This window comes from Pinus tabuliformis, chromosome 1_1 (assembly GCF_031772625.1).
Source record: "Pinus tabuliformis cultivar Carrire ecotype Pingquan chromosome 1_1, CPIR1, whole genome shotgun sequence".
Classification (NCBI taxonomy): domain Eukaryota; kingdom Viridiplantae; phylum Streptophyta; class Pinopsida; order Pinales; family Pinaceae; genus Pinus; species Pinus tabuliformis.
Window position 1 is genome coordinate 888,080,368 of NC_142297.1, and position 21,323 is coordinate 888,101,690.

A 21,323-nucleotide genomic window follows, 5' to 3' on the forward strand; every position below is an offset into this window, starting at 1 on the left:
AGGGAGCAAGGCTAAGGAGTTGATTTATTGTTTCATGAGATACCCCAATCATAGATTGATGCATGAGAATCACCCTAAAAAATCCATTTTGTTTAACACCCTAAGGGTGCCATGTACATTCTCATTGTCTCGTGTGAGACCCTCTACATCCTCATTTGTAAGAAATGTAGTCAAATAATAGTGCCCAGGATATTCAAAATTTCTCTATGTTGTGTGTATGAGAGTGGATTCAAATATGAGGCATAAAAGAACTATGTGACAGAGTAGACTCCCATGACTACAAAACTCCATAGAAACAATTTGTCTCAACTAAAGATGGAAGAGGAATATGACCATGTTTTTTTTAGGAAATCAACATAAAATAAAGGGTGTCAAGTGGTAATAAAGAAAGTATAATGACATATAACAAAGGGATCAAGTGAAATCAAATCCAAAAGATTCATGGTTGGTCTATAAAGATTGTGGCCACCGTCTGTAGATCAAATCCATTTGAAAATAACACACAATGAGAGAGTTTATTATTCAAATAAAATACTTAATAGATTCAAACGAAGCCATCTAATCATTGACAATAGTAAAAGGTGTAGCTAAGTCTATTAATATAACCATATTAGTACCTATCCTTAATAGAATTAGGTAACAGTTGGCCAACCAAGAGTCATTCTTCGGCTCGTTTGGATTCAATGAGTTCCAAGGGAGTACCAACTGCTGACCTTTGTCTAGATAGTCAAGCCAAGGCCACAATAACATAGTCAGACTTTGAATAGGTCATGGTAGGCATGTAGAAAATGGAGGTGGCTAGCACAAACAAAAATGATTCAAGCTCGAACTTTGAAGATGGGATTTGGGCCCCAACCCCTTGGCGTGGACCCCTTGGAAATCATACAAGAATGAAGGTAATTCTCTTTTATTTATGTGTGTATGGATATATATATATATATATATATATATATATATATATATATATATATATATATATATATATATATATATCAAGGTTGGGTGCTATATAATAATGCATGTAAAGAACTATAAAATTTAAATATATTTGGTATGGAGCCACAATCCACATAACATGTTGGGTTTGATAGTTGTTTTTTTTTAAATAAGGAAAGGATATTCAACCAAGAGCTCTTGACTTTGTGTGTTTATAGTTTTGTTTGCATACACGGCTTTGGAAAGACAAGTGAGTGGAACGAAAAAAAAGGAAGGGCCATCGTCGTATAAGTGAGAATCCTCGGTTTAATGAGTAGGATAACATAGGGGACTACTATCATTGTGGTATCAGAGCACCACAAATCAGAGCAATATAATGAGGGAAAAAAACAATGAAATAGAGAAGAGAAATAGATTGAGGAAGACTGCACTAGCAAGGTGATCTTGGTGAAGGTTTTGTGGATAGAAGAATGAGTAGTGCATCTTGCAGCCAATGAAGAGGAGAAGGGTCTAGACCAGTGAAGTAATGATTACTTTTCTTATTTGAAGGATAAATGACGATTTGTTTATTTTGTAAAGACATGGTTGAGAAAGAAATTCACAGAGGTAGAGACAGAGGATACCAGAGTCGAAAATACTCTTAAAAAGGGTCAGAAGATATCATAGGTAAGAGAAACTTTGGCATAGGATTGCATCAAACTAGGGAGAGTTTTAGCTAATTATAAAGCTAGAAGTAGACAAAAGAATACCATCCATAGGAAAAAACTAAGAGAGCTAAGATATTGAAATCTCAAAGGAGGAGAACCAGACAAATATAATTGGTTTTATGTTTTATGTTTGGTTAAGGAATTTGTGAGTGCAAGTAGCAACATACACAACAAAGATGATGTCAAAACAGGTAGCAACATATACAGCAGATATTCTATGCAAAGTAAGGTAAGTATGAGAGTATTTAAAAATGCATTTGATCTAAATTGAGGAGAGAAATAGTTGTGTTCTTAGATATTATGGCAGAAGAAAAGTACTTACATAAGATAAGTTGCAGAAAAAGGGGAAACATTCGAGCTGAGGTTCAAAAGAAGAGGGGGGTAGAGGAAGTCCTCAAGGAGAAGAGAAGAAGAGAAGTTTTCAAGAGGTGAGCAGAGGAGAAATAGTTACAGAAGAGAAAGGAGTGCTCAAGGGGTTCTAGAGGAGGGAACCAAGAGGGACACCAATAGTCAAGAGGAGGTGAGGTGTTCGAGTAGCAATTAAGGTAAGGCTTGTTATAGGACTAGGTTGCAACTCATGGTGAACATGGAGGTGCATAATCAGAGAAGGAAGAAGGTGACCATTGTTGGTCATGATGAAGTTTAAAGTAAAATCCATATCAAAGGAGAGAAGGATGCTAAGAGAAATGGCATGAGGAAACTAAGCAAGGAAGAATTTTAAAAAGAGATGTTTGAGTTGAAGGCACAACTTAATATTTTGATGTAGCTTCTACAACCAAGGGAAGAATCCCAGAGACAAAACATGATGAGGAGGCTCAAATTATCTATTAGACAAAAGAGTTTCAGGAGGAAATCCAAAAAGGCTAGAGAGCTAGGGAATCAGAGGATGAGTCCATTGATGAAATCCTGGATGCAAGACGAATATATCTAGCAACTAAGCCTATGGAAGAAGTAGTTCATTTTTGTAAACCACTTAGTGAAGACAAAGAGAGGAGACTAGTGGAAAGTCTCATGGGTTGTGAAAAGAGTCCAAAACAACAAAAGCTGTTGCTGACTATGGAAGAGGTTAAATACCCTTGTGTTTTAAAAACTAACAAATTATGTGTGAATGCAATATTTACAAGTAAGGAAGATGAGCAACCATTAAAGGTACTTGCATATCGAAGGCATGGGAATATTGTCCAAAGGGAGAAGAAGAAAATAAATGGTTCGATACTAAAAAGGAGAAAAAATATGAAGTAGCCTCTATTGAAAATGAGGCTGAAGCCTAGCATGAATGCTTCCTTAATGAGAGAAGAACTTAGGTTTTCTAGGTATGGAGGAGTGGAAGTTAATTTTTGTGGACCAGAACAAGGACAAGTCCTATGAGAGGACGATTCAGATGTTGAAATGATGATGTGATTAGTTTAACACAAGGAAAGAATGTTAACAACATCAAGTAAGGAGGAATAAATTAATATTTTTTTATCTAATTGTTTACATGAGTTTGAAGTTGCAGGTACTAAGCACCATGGATATGAAAAGGTGCTAGAGATAATGGAGGAAGTTGAAACCCAAAAAGAGCTTAATTATGTTGATAAGGAAAAATAAGAGAAATTTGAATCAGAAGATGGACAAACTCAAGGAATAGTCATAGGGGAAGGAGATGCAAAGTTATATCATCAAGACAATGTGGATGAAGACCATGAAGAAGCTCAGGCTAAGTGTCTTCAATCATATGAGAGGAATAGTAACCTCAGAGGTATAATTCACTGGTTATGTATTTTCTTATTGAGTATTTATAGGGTCATTTTTGAAAAAACAAACCATGGGTTGAAGGCAAATGGAAATTGGGAAAAGAGAAGAAACTACATGTTTTGTAGACTTGTGGATTGTTTCAGTATGAATATGATGGAGGGAGGATTGGTGAGAAGTCCTCAACACAATACAATTTAGATAATCCAAAGGATGTTAATGGAAACCAAGGACAAGAAGTAAACCAATATTTTTTTTTTTAACAAGGAGGAAACACCACTTTCTTAGGAAATAAGAGAGAGACAAAGTATAGATTATGAAGATAGTTATGAAGTAGAGTACATAGGAGTACCTCAAGAAGAACCATGCCCAAACATGGATGAGAAGCCTTATGTAGATAAAACCATGGTTATGTGGAACAATGATAAGAATGTCATCCAGGAAATTGCAAGAGATAGTGCAAGGGTTTAAGGAATAACTTCTTGGCATTATGATGCATGTGTTGTACTTGATGGCAACCCTCTCATAGAAGAACATCTCACTTACATATAACTAGATGCATGGGATGCAGGACAGCTCAAAGGAATAAGAAGACCAAGTTCTAAGTGTGACAAGTTAGCTTTGCCATCAAGTCCAAAGGGGGATATTGTTGGCATTATGAGACAAGTGTTGTCCTTGATGGCAAATCACACAGATGACAAATCATAGTGTAGCAGGTCAGTAGCAAAGAATTGATGATCAGACTACAAAGAATGAAGAAAGAAGAGTATATACGCAGGTTCACTATATACCAAGTAGGGTATACACGCAGGTTCACTTTATACCAAGTCGCATATACGTAGGTTAGCTATATACCAAGTAGGGTATACACACAGGTATACGCAGGTTCACTACATAGCAAGTCGCATATACGCAGGTTCGCTATATACCAAGTAGGGTATACACGTAGTTTCATGCATGGAAAAGCGCGTACATGTCGGAAAGCTTATTTTTGGGTCCGTGGTATTTAGACCTATGGTTTTGGCCCGTGGTATTGCACCCATAAGTGTTGATCCCAAGTATTGGGTCGATGGTATTGTTTTATTATGGTTTTGGACCGTGGTATTGAGCAAGGCCTAAGACTATAAAAGGAGAAGAAGATCATTAGGCAAGGGTATCCGAAAAGGTCGTGAATATTTGAAGAAGTATGAGATCCAGGATGCAGGTTATGGGTTGATGATGCATTGCTTGATCTGAGCTAAGGAGGGATCTCACCGGTTGATGGAGAACAAGATCTAAGGAGAGATCGGGATCAAATGGTTTGAAATGAACTATCTTTATGATGCTTGTTCTAGATCTGCATACTGACGCATGTAATATACTATAAATGTTATAAGTATGACTGATGTCTGGTACAACTGCAAAGTTATAAGAAAATATTTTTAGATCTGTACGCGGGTTGGCCTTGGAAAAAGCACGTATGTACGCAGGTTTGATTCATCGTAGTAGCGTATACATTTTGAAGTTTGATGTTTGAAGTTGCAGTTGGGTCTGATTGATTTTGCAGAGTTCTTTGTCTGCTTCGTGTTCAGGTGACTGTTGTTGACAGGGTTTCAGTGTTTCAGTGATTTAGAAATTGATGATGCTAGTATTGATTGTTTTGTGCTTCAATGATATTTATGGGTCCATTATGAAAATTTGATGAAACGTTGCCTTCAGATTATAGTGTTGTGCTTCAGGAGTATCCAGTTTGAAAATGTATGAAACGTGGTACCCGGAGGAGAGAAGATTGTAGGCCGGCGCCTACGTACTAGTATCTTAGCTAGTACAAGAGAAAAGGGGGTTGGAGCTCCCTTCCAGGAGAGTCTGGAGAACAAGAGAAGGTTGTAGCCTTCTGCAGGTTGAAGCCTACGTGCTGGTAAAGGACTACACCAGTACATTGTAAAAGAAGTTTCTTAATAAAGGAAGATAGAAACGAATTGCAGCAGGTGGTTTTCACCCACATTGGGTTTCCACCTTATATCATGGTGTTCATGTGTGTTGCTTATGTGTGTTGATATAACTATTTTACTGCTACTGGTGACTGTTAATATAGCTAATAATATTCTGATGCATCCATTGAATATCACATAACTGAATCATGAGTTTAATGGTTATACGCTAGTTGCAATAGACACAGTCGCGTATATACGCGGGTATACTTAACTGAAGTAGCGTATATGAATCTGAGTATGAAATTGAAAATTTCAATTGATTAGATAATATTGATTCACCCCCCCCTCTCAGTATTATTCCCAAAAATTGGTATTAGAGCAGGTCCTTTGGTAGAAACTTGATCGCTTGAAGGAGATCCGTGGAACTATGGGAAAGAAGCTTAAGAAGAAAGCACCTAAGAAGAAGAAGACATCTCAGAAGAACTATGACAGTGGGAGAATCGATTGGGGATTAGGTATAAGAAGCTCTTCAGATTCAGAATCAGATTTAGAATCATTTCAGAATGAAGATGAACTATCAGGTATGAATTTGCTATCCTCTGATGTTCCAGCTATCTATCCATTTGGAAAAGATGAAAGTGATAGTGAAACAACTGAATTTTCTCTTATGGGTGAACAAGAAAGATATCAAATAGAGGCAGAATTTAAAAGTCTGACAAACAAAATTAGAACTCAAGAAGAACTTTTGAACATAAAGGATGGTGCCTTCAAAGAAGCTGCTACTAGACTAAAGACTCAACGAGAGTTATTCAAGGACAAATATCAAAAGTTGCAGGATGAAGTAACATCTCTAAGAAATGAAGTCATTGAAAAGAACACAACAATCAAGGAGCTCAGAGATCGATCCAGTTATTATGAAAGTATTGAAGCTACGACCCTCTCGGTAAAGGAAGAACTTGAAGAAGTAAAGAAGCAGAATAAAGATCTACTCCAAGCTATTGAAAAACAAGAAAACGAAGTTATCAGCTTAAAGTCTCAGCTGGAATGTGCCTTCAGAATTCGTCAAATGCAGCAGGATGTGAATGAAGACCAAGAAAAGGAGATTATCAAACTGAGGCATCAGTTGGAAGAAGGAAGGAAAGCTGAAGAAGACATGAAGAAGAAATGTCTAGAAAAGGAAGAACAACTTCAAGTTGAGGTAAATATCTTGAAAGGTAAATTAGAAGAAAAGGATAAACTGTTACGATTTCAAGATAGTACTAAAGCCTTGGATGATATTCTTAGTAGTCAAAGGTCTCCTGCTATCAAGACTGGTCTTGGTTTTCATGAATCTGTTGAAGGTGAATCTAGTTCACAAGGTGAGGCAAGGAACTCTAAAGAGAAATCCAAAATGATCAATAAGGAGATGGAAGGTCAATCTCATCATCAAGCAAGGAAAGAAGTTCTTCAAAGAAAATCTTTTACTCCTCCTATGAATAATATTGAATGTTATGAATGTCATAATCTTGGACATGTTGCAGCTAGATGTAGAAGAAGAATGGTTCAAGATCATCACATAAAAAGATCATCACATTCCAGGTACTTTAATGGATATTGTTTTTCTTGCAATATGTTTGGTCACAAAGCTGCTGATTGCTACAGGAGGAATATGAAACATGTAAGATGTTATGCATGTAACAAGCTTGGACATATAGCAAAGGAATGCAGGAACAAAGGACGGACATCACACCAAAAGGGGAAAACATCATCACACTTGAAGATATGGAAGAAGAAGGAAGTACAGTTAGAAAGATGTGGCACATCACAATGTACTCAGATACAGCACAGCACAGACATAACAGACTCAGAGGGAGCTGAAAGTATAAAACTTCAGTATCATGAATCTCATACGCAAGTTCCATAAAGGGAAATCGCGTATATACGTGATTTAGACATTGCAAAGTCGCGTATATGTCAGTCTGAGGAAAAGTAATGGGGACAGGCTCAGAAAAAGGATCTGATATGATTCAGTCCATTATTTGCTCTATTGGTTAATAGTTACAGTCTGCTGAGGATGTGTGGAAATGTGTTGATACTTGTAAGATGTCTAGAAGTGTTTTGATCCTAACTTGATGATGATGATGTCTTGATGCTTATTGCTGATATATGCATGATCAGATCTAACAGATGGCACAGGTTGAGGGGGAGCATATGCCTTTAATAATTCATTGTTGGCATTATGGTTAATAGTCCTTGGTGATGATGCTTATATGGCTAAATGATATATCTTGCTATGATGTGGTTATGAGTTGTCCATGATAAAATCTCATATGATTCTTGGGGTTACATAGTTGATGTTCAAATCATATTTGTGGATTGATTCTTAGATGGTGCATATATATGGTGATCAGGATAAGGAGAAGTACAAAGCTTGAATACAGAACTTCATTACTTGATGATGAGTCTCTCATATGCTGCTGTCATTCCTATAGCTCTTGGTGCTCATAGTTGATGATATAAAGAAGTTTTGACAAATGAGGTTGAGCTCAAGATACATAGTGCTGGATACATGAATGATTACTCAAAGTTGCTTTGTGGGAGACATGATGATGATGAGTTCTTACCTATAGGATGATAGGTTGATTCTTACATATGATGATTGATGCAGATGTTCCCAAGTAATGACACTTGGATCATGTAGATCTTGATGTTGATGAAATGGCTATGGTGGTTTCACACATGATATAATGTGAATGACTCCGATTTCTGTTCAAAGGGATGAATTGATGCGGACATACTTTTTTATAGGTTGATGAATTATACCCTGTCATAGGACATTTACAGGTTGCTGATCTGGAATTGGATGTACGCGAGTTTAATAAGGAGTATCCGCGTATATACGCTTGTTTATGTGGATATAGTTGCATATCTGTTGGTTTGAATAAAATCAGTGGGCCAGACTCTGGGTGAGAAGAGTCTGATATGGGTCTGACAGAGACCATCTGGCATAGGTTCAGGGGGAGCAGATTAACTTCTAATAATGCATTGTTGGCATTACCTTAGAAGCTTTTGGTTCTAGTTCACAGCTGTTGTTGGTTTCAGGTGGAACAGAGGCAGATGGAGAACAGAAGGAGAACATGATTGCTGGTCTAGATGTCGTTGACAGATGCTTATGGAGCAGATCATACATTGTGTATGATAGTTGCTAATGACTATCATGGTCTTATTTAGATGGTTGGTCTCATGAAAAGGTCATAAAGTGTGTCTCTATCTATTGTAGTCATTTGATGAAATCTCTTCGAGTCACATGATGTAATTTGAAACCCCTCTTTGCATAAGAAGGATGATGAAATATTTCAGTCATGTATTTTATTGTGTCAAGGTCATGTAACGGCCTATTTTGGTTTCCCCACTATGCCTGGGATGAAGATGTAATGTTCTTGTTTTATCATGTGTAAATTTTCGAAGTATCCCCACTTGGTTGGGTGATGGATGTATGTATTGAGTTTTTTTGGTGATAGGAAGGTCTTTTATGATGTATAGAGTCATGTTCTTCTTGAAGAACATCTTTTGCAGATCTTGCCTACAGTCAGGGGGAGCATGAACAGCACATTTCAGCAAGAGCGGAGCTTTCAACATGTAGCATGGACATATTGGTACACCTTGGCATATACAAAGGGGGAGCTCATTCAGAGTGTTCAGCAGATATTCAGGGGGAGTATGAGCAGCGGAATTCTTATCTTGGAAAGAGAATATCTTGGTTCGCCCTTTGCCCTTGATGTCAAAGGAGGAGAGTGATTTGGTGTTGTTGCCATCAAGTCCAAAGGGGGAGATTGTTGGAATTATGATGCATGTGTTGTACTTGATGGCAACCCTCTCATAGAAGAACATCTCACTTACATATAACTAGATGCATGGGATGCAGGATAGCTCAAAGGAATAAGAAGATCAAGTTCTAAGTGTGACAAGTTAGCTTTGCCATCAAGTCCAAAGGGGGAGATTGTTGGCATTATGAGACAAGTGTTGTCCTTGATGGCAAATCACACAGATGACAAATCATAGTGTAGCAGGTCAGTAGCAAAGAATTGATGATCAGACTACAAAGAATGAAGAAAGAAGAGTATATACGCAGGTTAAAATACCAAGTAGGGTATACACTCAGGTTCACTTTATACCAAGTCGCGTATACGCAGGTTAGCTATATACCAAGTAGGGTATACACACAGGTATACGCAGGTTCACTATATACCAAGTCACGTATACGCAGGTTCGCTATATACCAAGTAGGGTATACATGCAGTTTCATGCATGGAAAAGCACGTACATGTCGGAAAGCTTATTTTTGGGTCCGTGGTATTTAGACCTATGGTTTTGGCCCGTGGTATTGCACCCATAAGTGTTGATCCCAAGTATTGGGTTGATGGTATTGTTTTATTATGGTTTTGGACTGTGGTATTAAGCAAGGCCTAATACTATAAAAGGAGAAGAAGATCATTAGGCAAGGGTATCCGAAAAGGTCTTGAATATCTGAAGAAGTATGAGATCCAGGATGCAGGTTATGGGTTGATGATGCATTGCTTGATCTGAGCTAAGGAGGGATCTCACCGGTTGATGGAGAACAAGATCTAAGGAGAGATCAGGATCAAATGGTTTGAAATGAACTATCTTTATGATGCTTGTTCTAGATCTGCATACTGACGCATGTAATATACTATAAATGTTATAAGTATGACTGATGTCTGGTACAGCTGCGAAGTTATAAGAAAATATTTTTAGATCTGTACGCAGGTTGGCCTTGGAAAAAGCACGTATGTACGCGGGTTTGATTCATCGCAGTAGCGTACACATTTTGAAGTTTGATGTTTGAAGTTGTAGTTGGGTCTGATTGATTTTGCAGAGTTCTATGTCTGCTCTATGTTCATGTGACTGTTGTTGACAGGGTTTCAGTGTTTCAGTGATTTAGAAATTGATGATGCTAGTATTGATTGTTTTGTGCTTCAATGATATTTATGGGTCCAGTATGAAAATTTGATGAAACGTGGCCTTCAGATTATAGTATTGTGCTTCAGGAGTATCCAGTATGAAAATGTATGAAACGTGGTACCCAAAGGAGAGAAGATTGTAGGCCGGCGCCTACGTACTAGTATCTTAGCTAGTACAAGAGCAAAGGGGGTTGGAGCTCCCTTCCAGGAGAGTCTGGAGAACGAGAGATGGTTTTAGCCTTCTGCAGGTTGTAGCCTGCGTGCTGGTAAAGGACTGCACCAGTACATTGTAAAAGAAGTTTCTTAATAAAGGAAGATAGAAACGAATTGCAGCAGGTGGTTTTCACCCACATTGGGTTTCCACCTTATATCATGGTGTTCATGTGTGTTGATCTATCTATTTTACTGCTACTGTTGACTGTTAATATGGCTAATAATGTTCTGATGCATCCATTGAAGATCACATAACTGAATCATGAGTTTAATGGTTATACGCTAGTTGCAATAGACACAGTCGCATATATACGCGGGTATACTTAACTGAAGTAGTGTATATGAATCTGAGTATGAAATTGAAAAGTTCAATTGATTAGATAATACTGATTCACCCCCCCCCCCCTCTCAGTATTATTCCCAACATAACTCACTTGCCTAATGAGAGAAATACCCATACATTTGCAATAGAAAGTCAAGAGAGAGAATTTTTTTCTATAACATGTATGTTGTATGTGCAAATATGAATAGAGTTCAACATCCAGAAAATTGCAATAAGGATAATAAAGAATTTGACATGGAAACCATGTGTTGTGGAGATAAATGAAGAGAAATGGGAGAAGAATCTTGCAATTCATGTACAAAACATTGCAGAGGAAGAGAAGGACTATAGAAAATATGAAGCTAAAATATGAAAACAAATTTTGTTGCCAAGAGTAAAAAATGGGCAGGCTATTTGGAAAAGAAAGAAGTAGACTTTCGAAAGGCATAATTAAAGATGCAGAAGAGGGACAATGAATGCTGTCAAGAAGAGGAAATGACAAGAAACATGAGACAAGTCTGTCTCATGACAAATTATTTCATTTGTGAATAAGAAATATGGGGAAAAATTTTATTTCTGAAAGGAGCTAGCAGTTTTACATGGTGTATTTTGTTGAAGGTAGCAAGGAGGATGAATTTTGTTGTTATATGTGCATTCAAAATTTAGGAGGTTTTTTTTATGGTGAAGAATCTAATGAAATTCTACAGCCTTGGGAAATTTTGAGGGGGATAGATGGTAGCAATAATCTAAAACAAAAACATAGAAGCAACATACATAAAAAAGAAAGTAGATTGAACATGGAGGTTGAGGAAATAATGATGCTGAAAAGGGAGTATATAAGGTGTGGTACAATTGCATAGAAGGAATGACTAGTTTCAACACTTGGCTGACTATATGGAACTACATCACCATGATAAAGATAAGGAAACTACAAAGTAGAATTTTGGATCAAGGAAGGAAGAGGAAAAACAATATCAAGTTGGTTGTACAACATTTCCTCAGCAAAGCAAATGGCACATTGCAGAATCAAGTATGGGGTCTTGGTAGACTGAATTTAGTAATGAAGAAACAACATGATAATATATGTGGGAAAAACCAACACCTCACTCGAGATCCTAGAGGTTTTGTCTAGGAGTTCAAACTTTTCACCTTGGGAGTTTGATCCAGAAGCATCACCCTAGGAAATCCATTTTGTTTAAGATCCCTAAGGGGCCATGTACATTCTAGAAAAGGAGATTTTATTTTGTGTATAAATTAGGAAATTTTAGTAGGCAATATGGGTTGTTAGAATATCCATGTGGCTCATTGTAATAGTACCAATTGGAGGTTGAGATGTTAGGTTATTTTAATGGCTGGCCAGGTGGGGATTTTGCAATGTAACATGTGTAGAGCTAGGAATCCGGTATTTTTTAGTCTTTTGGAAAATTGTCTAAATCCTCTTTGTCTTTAAAGATATTTTTCTAAGTAATGTTTATGTACATAAAGTTGTGCGTAGGAAAGGGACAACTTCCTAGTTGTTAGGTCCCTATAATACTAGTGTAGCCACCTTATTGTTAGTGTAGCCCCCATATTGCTTTTGTTGTGCCCCATGGAAGCCCACTATTGTTGTTTTTGTGCCCTTGATTATTTATTATTGTTATGTAGGCTTTGATTATATTGTGATACTTTAGACTCACATATATACCAAGGAGGTCTTGTCATTTGATTCATCCAAGAATTGTTCATTTATATGATGTAAATGAGGTTTCCCCCTCAAAGAGACGAATTTTCAAGTCATTGATCTATCTTTTGTTTGTTTGTTTTGTGATCTGGTTGCATAACATTTGGTATCAGAGCTTTGGATTCTAGGGTTTCACTACTTCAAAGAGGTCATCTTGGAATTTTCGCTATAATTTTTTTATACAAGACTTCAGAAGTTGAAATTTCTTCCACATCGAGCTAAAATATTGGTTAACTTGATGTAAAAATTTCAGATCTTTTTTTTTTTTTTTTTGTATTTTCTAAGATATGGACAGAAGAAGTTAGGGTTTTTGCATGCAACAAAATTCAGACTCAAATAGGTGACCTAGGGAAAATCATCATAACTTTCTCTATGAGAGTCAAATTCAAATTTTATAGAAAGTGATTGAAATTTCATAGACTTTGGTTTGTCGTGTATAGTTTTCAGGGCCAAAGATTGAAACGGTGATACATGGTATTCTATACAAGTTTGCTCTACTGAACCAATCCATAACCTGGACATCGTGGGAGATTGGGAATAACTTTATCTTGCAGAATCTAATCTTAGTCTAACTTGTGGTGTTGGAAATAAGACTCAAAGGGATACCACAAGAAAAAATTTCAAACCTTTCAGAGCCTAATTAAGGATATGCAATAGTTTCAATATTGAGCTCCTAAAAATAAGAAAAAGGTGTGTATTTGTTTCTTAATTGCATAACTTTTGTTTGAAAAATCATTTTGAAGTGATTTAAAGGGCATATTGAAGCATAGATATCAATATTTGGTTCTAAAATGCCTCACAAAGAAAATAATTCTACACCCATTAAACCCTCAGAGAGCTCTACTATGACACGTGAAGAGGAAGAATTGCAACATAATATATCAAAATTACAGGATTAAGTGCAACAAATTTCTCTCTCACAGATAGAAACCAAATATGAACTAAATGGTGACATGGATGGTATAAAAAGTGACCTGAATGGTTTAAAAGTAGACATGGAAGGTTTGAAGGAAGATTTGGAAAAGTTGTTAGAAGAAAGGCTTCCTAGTGGCGATAAGGTATTTCATGAAGCTCATGAAGAGAACAAACAAAATGTGAATCATGATTTTAGAGACTCCGACTTTGGGATGAATACCAACCATATTCCAAATAATGATATGTGAAAGTTTGATGACAACAATCTGGTAACATGGATACTACAAATGGATAAATTCTTTGATCTACATGATGTGTCCTACACACAAAAGGTACGCATTGCATCTTTATATTTAGAACAAAATCAGTTCGTGTGGTATTGATGGATTTGTTCTCATAAATAAATTTTCACTTGGATAATTTTTAAAGAAGAATTGGTAGCACATTATGAGGATACAAATATCAATACCTTATTTATCCAATTGATAAATCTCAAACAAAAGGGTTCAATGAGGGAGCACATTAAGGACTTCTGAAGATTCAATATGAAGGTAAATGATTTTCCAGAGGAGCATATGATTGATCTCTTCATAGGGACTTTAAAGGATAACTTCTGACATGAGGTTCACCTTTGGGAGCCTAATTAATTAGATATGGAATTCAAGGTGGCAAGAAAAGTTGAAAGAAAAGTTACGGCAACAAGGAAGTCTACCACTCACAACTATAAAGATGGAACTTTTGCTGCTCCTAGCCTCCCACAATCTACAAGGTTGACACCACAAAAATTGGAGGAAAAAAGAGCAAAAAGGCTTTGTTATAGTTGTGATAGAAAATACACTAAGGGTCATAAGTGCGATGAGAAGAAATTATTTTACATAGATTGTGAAGAGGAGGAAAAAAAAGGAATAATAAACGTCAAATGAAGAGGATATACACTAGGAACCAACTAGAGAGAAATAAGAAATGAATCTAACCATATCTTGTAATGCATTGACAATAATTACCACTGCTCAAACTCTCAAGAAAGAAGGATATATCAAGAAAAAAAGGTAATAGTGATGATTAATTATAGTAGTACCCATAATTTTATTCATTGTAAGATAGCTAAGGAATTAAATTTCTTTCTATATCTAGCACCAAAGTGTCAAGTGATGGTTGTAAATGGAGGAACTATAAATTGCTCAGGGAAATGCCATAATATCAATATAAACATGGCAGAATATGCATTGAATAGTCCAATTCTTTCCATTCTAATGGGTGGTGTTGATATTGTATTAGGAGTCCAATGGTTACAATCTTTGGGGACAATATCTTTTAATTTTCAAGAATTTTTCTTGAAATTTTCCTAGGAAGGAAAGGAAATTGAATTAAGGGGCATTGTAAGGAAATCAAGAAAGATAATGAGCTCTAATGGAATGACAAAGCTTTTGAATAAATAACAATGAGGCATAATTGCACAATTATTCTCACTAGATGTTCAAACATTGAAATCATCTATTTTGTCTAGATCTCCAAAGAGTTTTGTACAATCATTACAAGGTTTTTGAAACTTCGAAAGGCCTCCCACCTATTCGTGACCATGGTCATGCTATTCACTTGATTCTAGGAAGCGTTCCTCCAAATATCACACCTTATAGATATGCATATGCCCAAAAAAGTTAAATTGAATGTATGGTTGTAGAAATGCTAGAGGCAGGTATAATTCAACCTAGCCAAATTTATTTCTATACTCTAGTAGTATTGGTACAAAATAAGGATTGATCATGGTGTATGTGTTCGAATTATACAGAGCTCAACAAGTTCACTATTAAAGATAAATTTCCCATTCCTAACATTGATGAATTGTTGGATGAATTACATGGAGAAATTTACTTGATCAAGTTGGATCTTCGTTTATGATATCATCAAATTAGAATGAATACCAAAGACATTATGAAAGAAACATTCAAAACTCATGAAGGTCATTATGATTTGTTTTTCGTGCCTTTTGGCCTTACTAATGCACCTTCCATATTTCAAGGTTTGATGACTTCCATTTTCAAACCCTTCCTTAGAAAATTTGTGTTAGTATATTTTGATGATATACCAATATGCAACAAGTCTTGGAAGGATCATGTTCAACATGTTGAAAGGGTGGTCAAACTATTGGAGGAGAAATAATTGTATGCAAAAACCTTCAAATGTTTCTTTGGGGTACAAGAGGTGTAATATATGGATCATATTGTATCTCATGAGGGTGTTGAGATAAATCTTAACAAAATTAAAGCCATCAAGGAATGGAAATTACCCACAATCCTAAAGCATATTCGAGGATTTCTCAGGTTGATAGAGTATTATCGTAAGTTTGTTAAGAATTATGGGAAAATATCAACACCTCTAAGAAAATTACTGAAGAGAGATGCATTTTTTTGGACTCTAGAAAAAACTAAGTCCTTTGAACATCTTGAGGAAATTTGCCAAGCTTTGGTTTTAGCTACACCAAACTTCACAAAAACCTTTATGGTGGAATATGATGCCTCGATAAATGGAATTTGTGTTATTTTAATGCAAGAAGGAAGACCCATTTCTTTTCAAATTCATTCAATCAAGGGAAAGTATTTACACAAACATATTTATGAGAAGGAAATGTTGGAAATACTACATGCCCTGAAGAAATGGTTCCCTTACCTAATAGGAATACATTTCAAGGTAAAAAAAAAAACATGATAGTCATAAATACTTTTTGGAACAAATATTTTCCTTAGAAGAGAAGCAAAAATGGACCACTAAGATGTTGAGTTATTACTTTAAAATCATCTACAAAAAAGGGAAGCAGAATTTTGTTGCAGATAATTCATAATAATGGATGAGGACGTGGAAGCATTTCTCTATGCCATTTCTATTATTCAACCTGATTGGATAATTGAATCAAGGGAAGAATGGAAGAATGACGAAGAGGTGTGGACACTCATTCAAAAGTTGCAGCAAGATACCAGTACAATTGATATATTTATCTGGAAAAATGACTCATTATGGTACAAAGATCACTTATATCTATGTAAGAATTCCCAACTCAAACAAAATATTATTTTGGAATTGCACACCTCTCCTTTAGGAGGGAAATAAAGATTTCTAAAAACTTACCATAGGGTCAAGAAGGAATTTTTTGGGGATGGCCTTAAATCTGATATTCAGAAGTTTGTGGCAGAATGTTTGGTTTTCCAACAAAATAAAGTTGAGATGATTAAGACACCAGGTCAATTACAACCTTTAGTCATTCTAAGTCAATGTTGGGAGGAGGACTCAATGGATTTTATCATAGGTTTACACAATTCCGAAGGAAAGAGTGTCATCATGGTGGTAGTTGATAGACTTACCAAGTATTCACACTTTTGTAAATTATCTCATCACTTTAAAGCCAGTATAGTTGCTACTACATTCATGGAAACAATTCAAAAGCTACATGAAAACCCAAATATTATTGGAAGTGGAAGAGATCCCATTTCACTGGAAATTTTTGGACTGAATTATTTTCTTTTCTAGGTACTCAATTGGCTCATAAATCATCTTATCATCCTCAATTTGATGGTAAAACTGAGATGGTGAGCAAATATTTGGAAGGATATCTTCGTTTCTTTATATCTAATAAAAAAACATAATGGTTCAAGTGGTTACCTCAGGCTACATGGTGGTATAACACTTCCTTCCATACTACAACAAAAATGACCCCATTTATGTCACTTTATGAATACCATCCATCGTTCATCACATCATCTTTAAGAGAAAATTCTAAGGTTCAAGCAGTGGAAGATCACATCAAGCGTCAACATCAAGTTCTCCAACTCTTAAAGGATAACCTCACTCTGTGTATATAACCATCACAATGAAAGAAAATTTGACGTAGGTGACTGAGTATTTTTACGACTACAACCATAAAAACAGATGTCCCTAAAGCAAGTTAAGAAGGATAATAAATTATCACCCAAGTACTGTGATCCTTACACGGTGTCACAAAAGATTAGTACTATGGCATACAAATTGGCGCTGCCTGCATCTTCCCGAGTACACCAATTTTTCCATGTTTCATGCTTAAAGAAGATTATCGATGACAAGCTCCAAGTTCAAAAAATATTTCTAGAACTTGATAAGAAAAATCATATTGGACCTTGAAACAATCACAAAAAAAGAACCTCACAGCTACAAAATCAATCAATTTTAGAGTATCTCATTAAGTGGAAGAACTTACCCATTGAAGACTCCACATGGGAGGATGATAATTTTATACATAAGCATATAGAACTACTCAAACATTGAGGACAACAATATTTTGGAAAGAGAGAGGCATGTTAGTTCCCTATAATACTAATGAAACCACCTTATTGTTATTGTTATGCCCATGCATCCCCCATATTGTTATTTTTGTGCCCTATAGAAGCCCACTAGTATTGTTGTTGTCCCCTTTATTATTATTATTATTATTATTATTATGTAGTCTATGGTTGTATTGTGACCCTTTAGACTCCCATATATATGAAGGAGGTCTTGCCTTTGAATCATCCAATAATTGTTCATTTATATGATGTAAAGGAGGTTTCCCCCTCAAAGAGGCTCATTTTCAAGTCGATGATCTATCTTTTGTTTTGTTTTGTGATCTGGTTTCATAACACTAGTGCATTTTAGAGACAGGATTCACATAGGAGGTTTGTAAGCCATGTTGTATGTATATTTTTTATTATGAAATGAATATGGTTTTCGTTATGTTTTGTGAATTAATTCTTTGACTAATTATAAAATCAATTAATGAAATGATTCCCTTGAACTTGCTTGGCAAACATGCTTACTGCATGGAATAAAGTGAAGGATTGGGCTTTGCTACAAAGATGTAATAGGATAGGAAATCTGTGAGAAGTTCTGGATGAACCTCCTGTAGTAATCTACTAATCCCATAAATGATCTGACCTCATCCACATTCGTAGGAGTTTCCCGTTCCATGATAGGTTTGATCTTTTTTGGGTCCACTTTCTTGGAAACCACATGCCCCATGTAATGAACTTTTGTCTGAGAGAAACTAAATTTACTAAGATTGGCATACAATTGATGCTCTCTTAGCAATATTAACACTGCTTCCAAATGTTTTTCATGCTGGTACCTGTTATAGACATTTTTGGGCACTACAACCCCAAGCATGAAATGTCCATAAACCAAGGGCTCCTAAGTCCCTAAAAGTGTTGTTCTAACCCCTAAAGGAACAAGGTCAGCTGATTATAGCTTCTCCCAAAAGTTCTCCATGAAAAACTGCTCAGAATTGGTCAAAACAGGATCATTTCAGTTGCTCCACAGGCCAAGTGCATTGCATCTCACCTAAATACACTGTGTGGGTGCGTTGAATTTCAAAAATACCTTCTATGGGGTGCGATGGGTGAGAAATGACAAATGGCAGTGTCATTCCGCGAGGTGGAGAGGCAATGGAAGCTTCCAGAAACTTCTCCTGTGACACTTGCCTCTCTGAATTCGACCAAGGATGAGTAAGAGATCATCAATCTCCAAGTGGAAGCAAGAACTATCAAAGGGAAGACACTAATCAAATCACAAGTTGACTCATCTCCCTTATAGATATCTATATATGAATCCCTCATCCCAGAGATCCAAAGGCTGGAATTTTGCATATTGTAAGGAATTGTTGTTGGTTTCTTGAGACAAACATCAGATTGTTGGGTGATCTAAGCTTTGTATGAGGTGAAGAGGGGCTTCCTTGCTGAGAGGTTGATGCTGGGTCAGAACAACTGGTTGTAACTCCTCTTGGCTCTTTCTTGTTTATCAATAAAAACTATTCAAGTTTTCCTCCATACTCTTGTGTCATTTATGTTTGCTGCATTTGTATGGTCAATTTACATCTGATCCTAGATTGTTTATGATTATAGATCCGTGTTCTTGTATAGTGCTATGCTACTGTGATCTTACAGGTACTCTGTGAAGCTGGGCGTGCAAGGGAACGAGTAGCGAAAGACTATCAAGGAAGAGAGGAATCAAACCAGGAGATTAGCGCAAGACAGAGGTTGGTCTTCTTTGTTCCTCTCTATCTATACTTCATAAAGGAAAAACGAAAGTAGCTTTACTTTGTTTGTTTCTAAGGCAGCTATCACACCTTAGTGGGATAAAGCAGTTCTGTATAGACACTTTTCCCTGTAATAGTACCCATTCTTAGAATATATCAATATTTCAGCAATGAATACTATCACAAACTTCTCTAGATATTGATGCAACACACTACTCATCAAACACACGAAAATACCTATCTAGGGAAAAATGTTTGAATGGATAGCGGAACATGCAACCAATTTTGAGTAGTTGAAGCATTTGCTTACAAATGCTCTGGTCTTGAAGATTGTAGATCCTGACAACATGTTTGTGGTATGTACAGATGCTTGCAAGTGAGGACTTGGTGGAGTCTTAATGCAGGAAGGACAGGTAGTATGCTATGAGTCAAGGAAACTGAATAAGCATGAGCAACTATGTGACTCATGATCTTGAGTTGGCAGCGACCATTCATGCTTTAACGATGCAGAGACACTATCTTCTTAACAGGAGGTTCATTTTGATGAGTGATCATAGTGCGTTGAGGTACTTGTTTGAACAACCTAATCTGAATGCCAAGAAAGTTAGATGGTTGGCTACGCTCAGTGATTTTGACTTCAAGATCATGTATAGTAAGGGTATATAGAACAGGGTTGCAGATGCTCTTAGTAGAAGAGTGTAGGTAAGTCACATTGCAACTATGAGTTCATATGGGATAGATTTACAGGAGCCGAGCTTGTAGGAAGGATACCATGATGATAGGTACCAACAGCGTAAGCCCGGGTTACAAAAGCAAGGTACATGTGAACAAGATGTGGATTATAATCTCACAGAAAATGGTTTGGTAAGATTTAGGGACAAGATCTATGTGTCAGACAATGGTGACCTTAAGAAGATTATATTGAGGGAATTTGATGCTAAGTCATATTTAGGTCACCTGGGATATCAAAAGCCATTGGCACTGATTAAGAATTTTTATCATTGGTCGAAATTGAAGAAAGAGGTGGTTTAGTATGCTGTGATATATTTGGATTTTTAGTAGGTAAAGTAGAGTGTAAGCATCTAGGTGGTTTATTGTAGCTGATTATGGTTCCGAAGTGGAAATGGGAGGCAATTTCCATGGACTTCATTATGTCAATTTTACCAAGGAAATATAGACAACATGATTCTATTATGATTGTGGTTGATAGTTTGACTAAGGTAGCTTACTTCATTCCAATGAAGTCTACTAATTGAGCTACTGAGGTAGCTAAGGTCTTCTTCAGGGAGATAGTGAGGTTACATGGTATTCCTAGGAAGATTGTGTCAGACAAAGATGCCAAGTTCAATTCCAGGCTTCAGAAAGAGTTGTTTGCAGGTTTGGGGAAAGAGATGGCCTTTATTAAAACTTATCCTTTGCCGGCATATGGATAGAAAAAGAGGGTCAATAGGATTCTTGAGGATAGGTTGAGGATGTATGTCATGCATCAACAACAAAAGTGGGAAGAGTATATACCATTGGTGGAGTTTTCATATAACAATGGGTATCACGAGTCCTTTAATATGAGTATGTTTGAGGCACTTTATGGGTGGAGCTATAATACTCCCATAAGCTGGAGCGATCCAGTGAATAGGGTACTGATGAGACCAGACATGTTGGTAGAGATGGAATAGGAAATGTGGGTTATTAAGAAAAATCTAAAGGCAGCACAAGACAGGCATAATATTTATGCAGATCAACATATCGTATTTAAGGGTTTTGAGGTTGGGGAAAATGTGTACTTATGCATCAAGCCAAAGAAGAGATCCTTGAGAATTGGATCATGTTCCAAGCTCACACCTCAATATCATGGGTATTTCAATATCCTT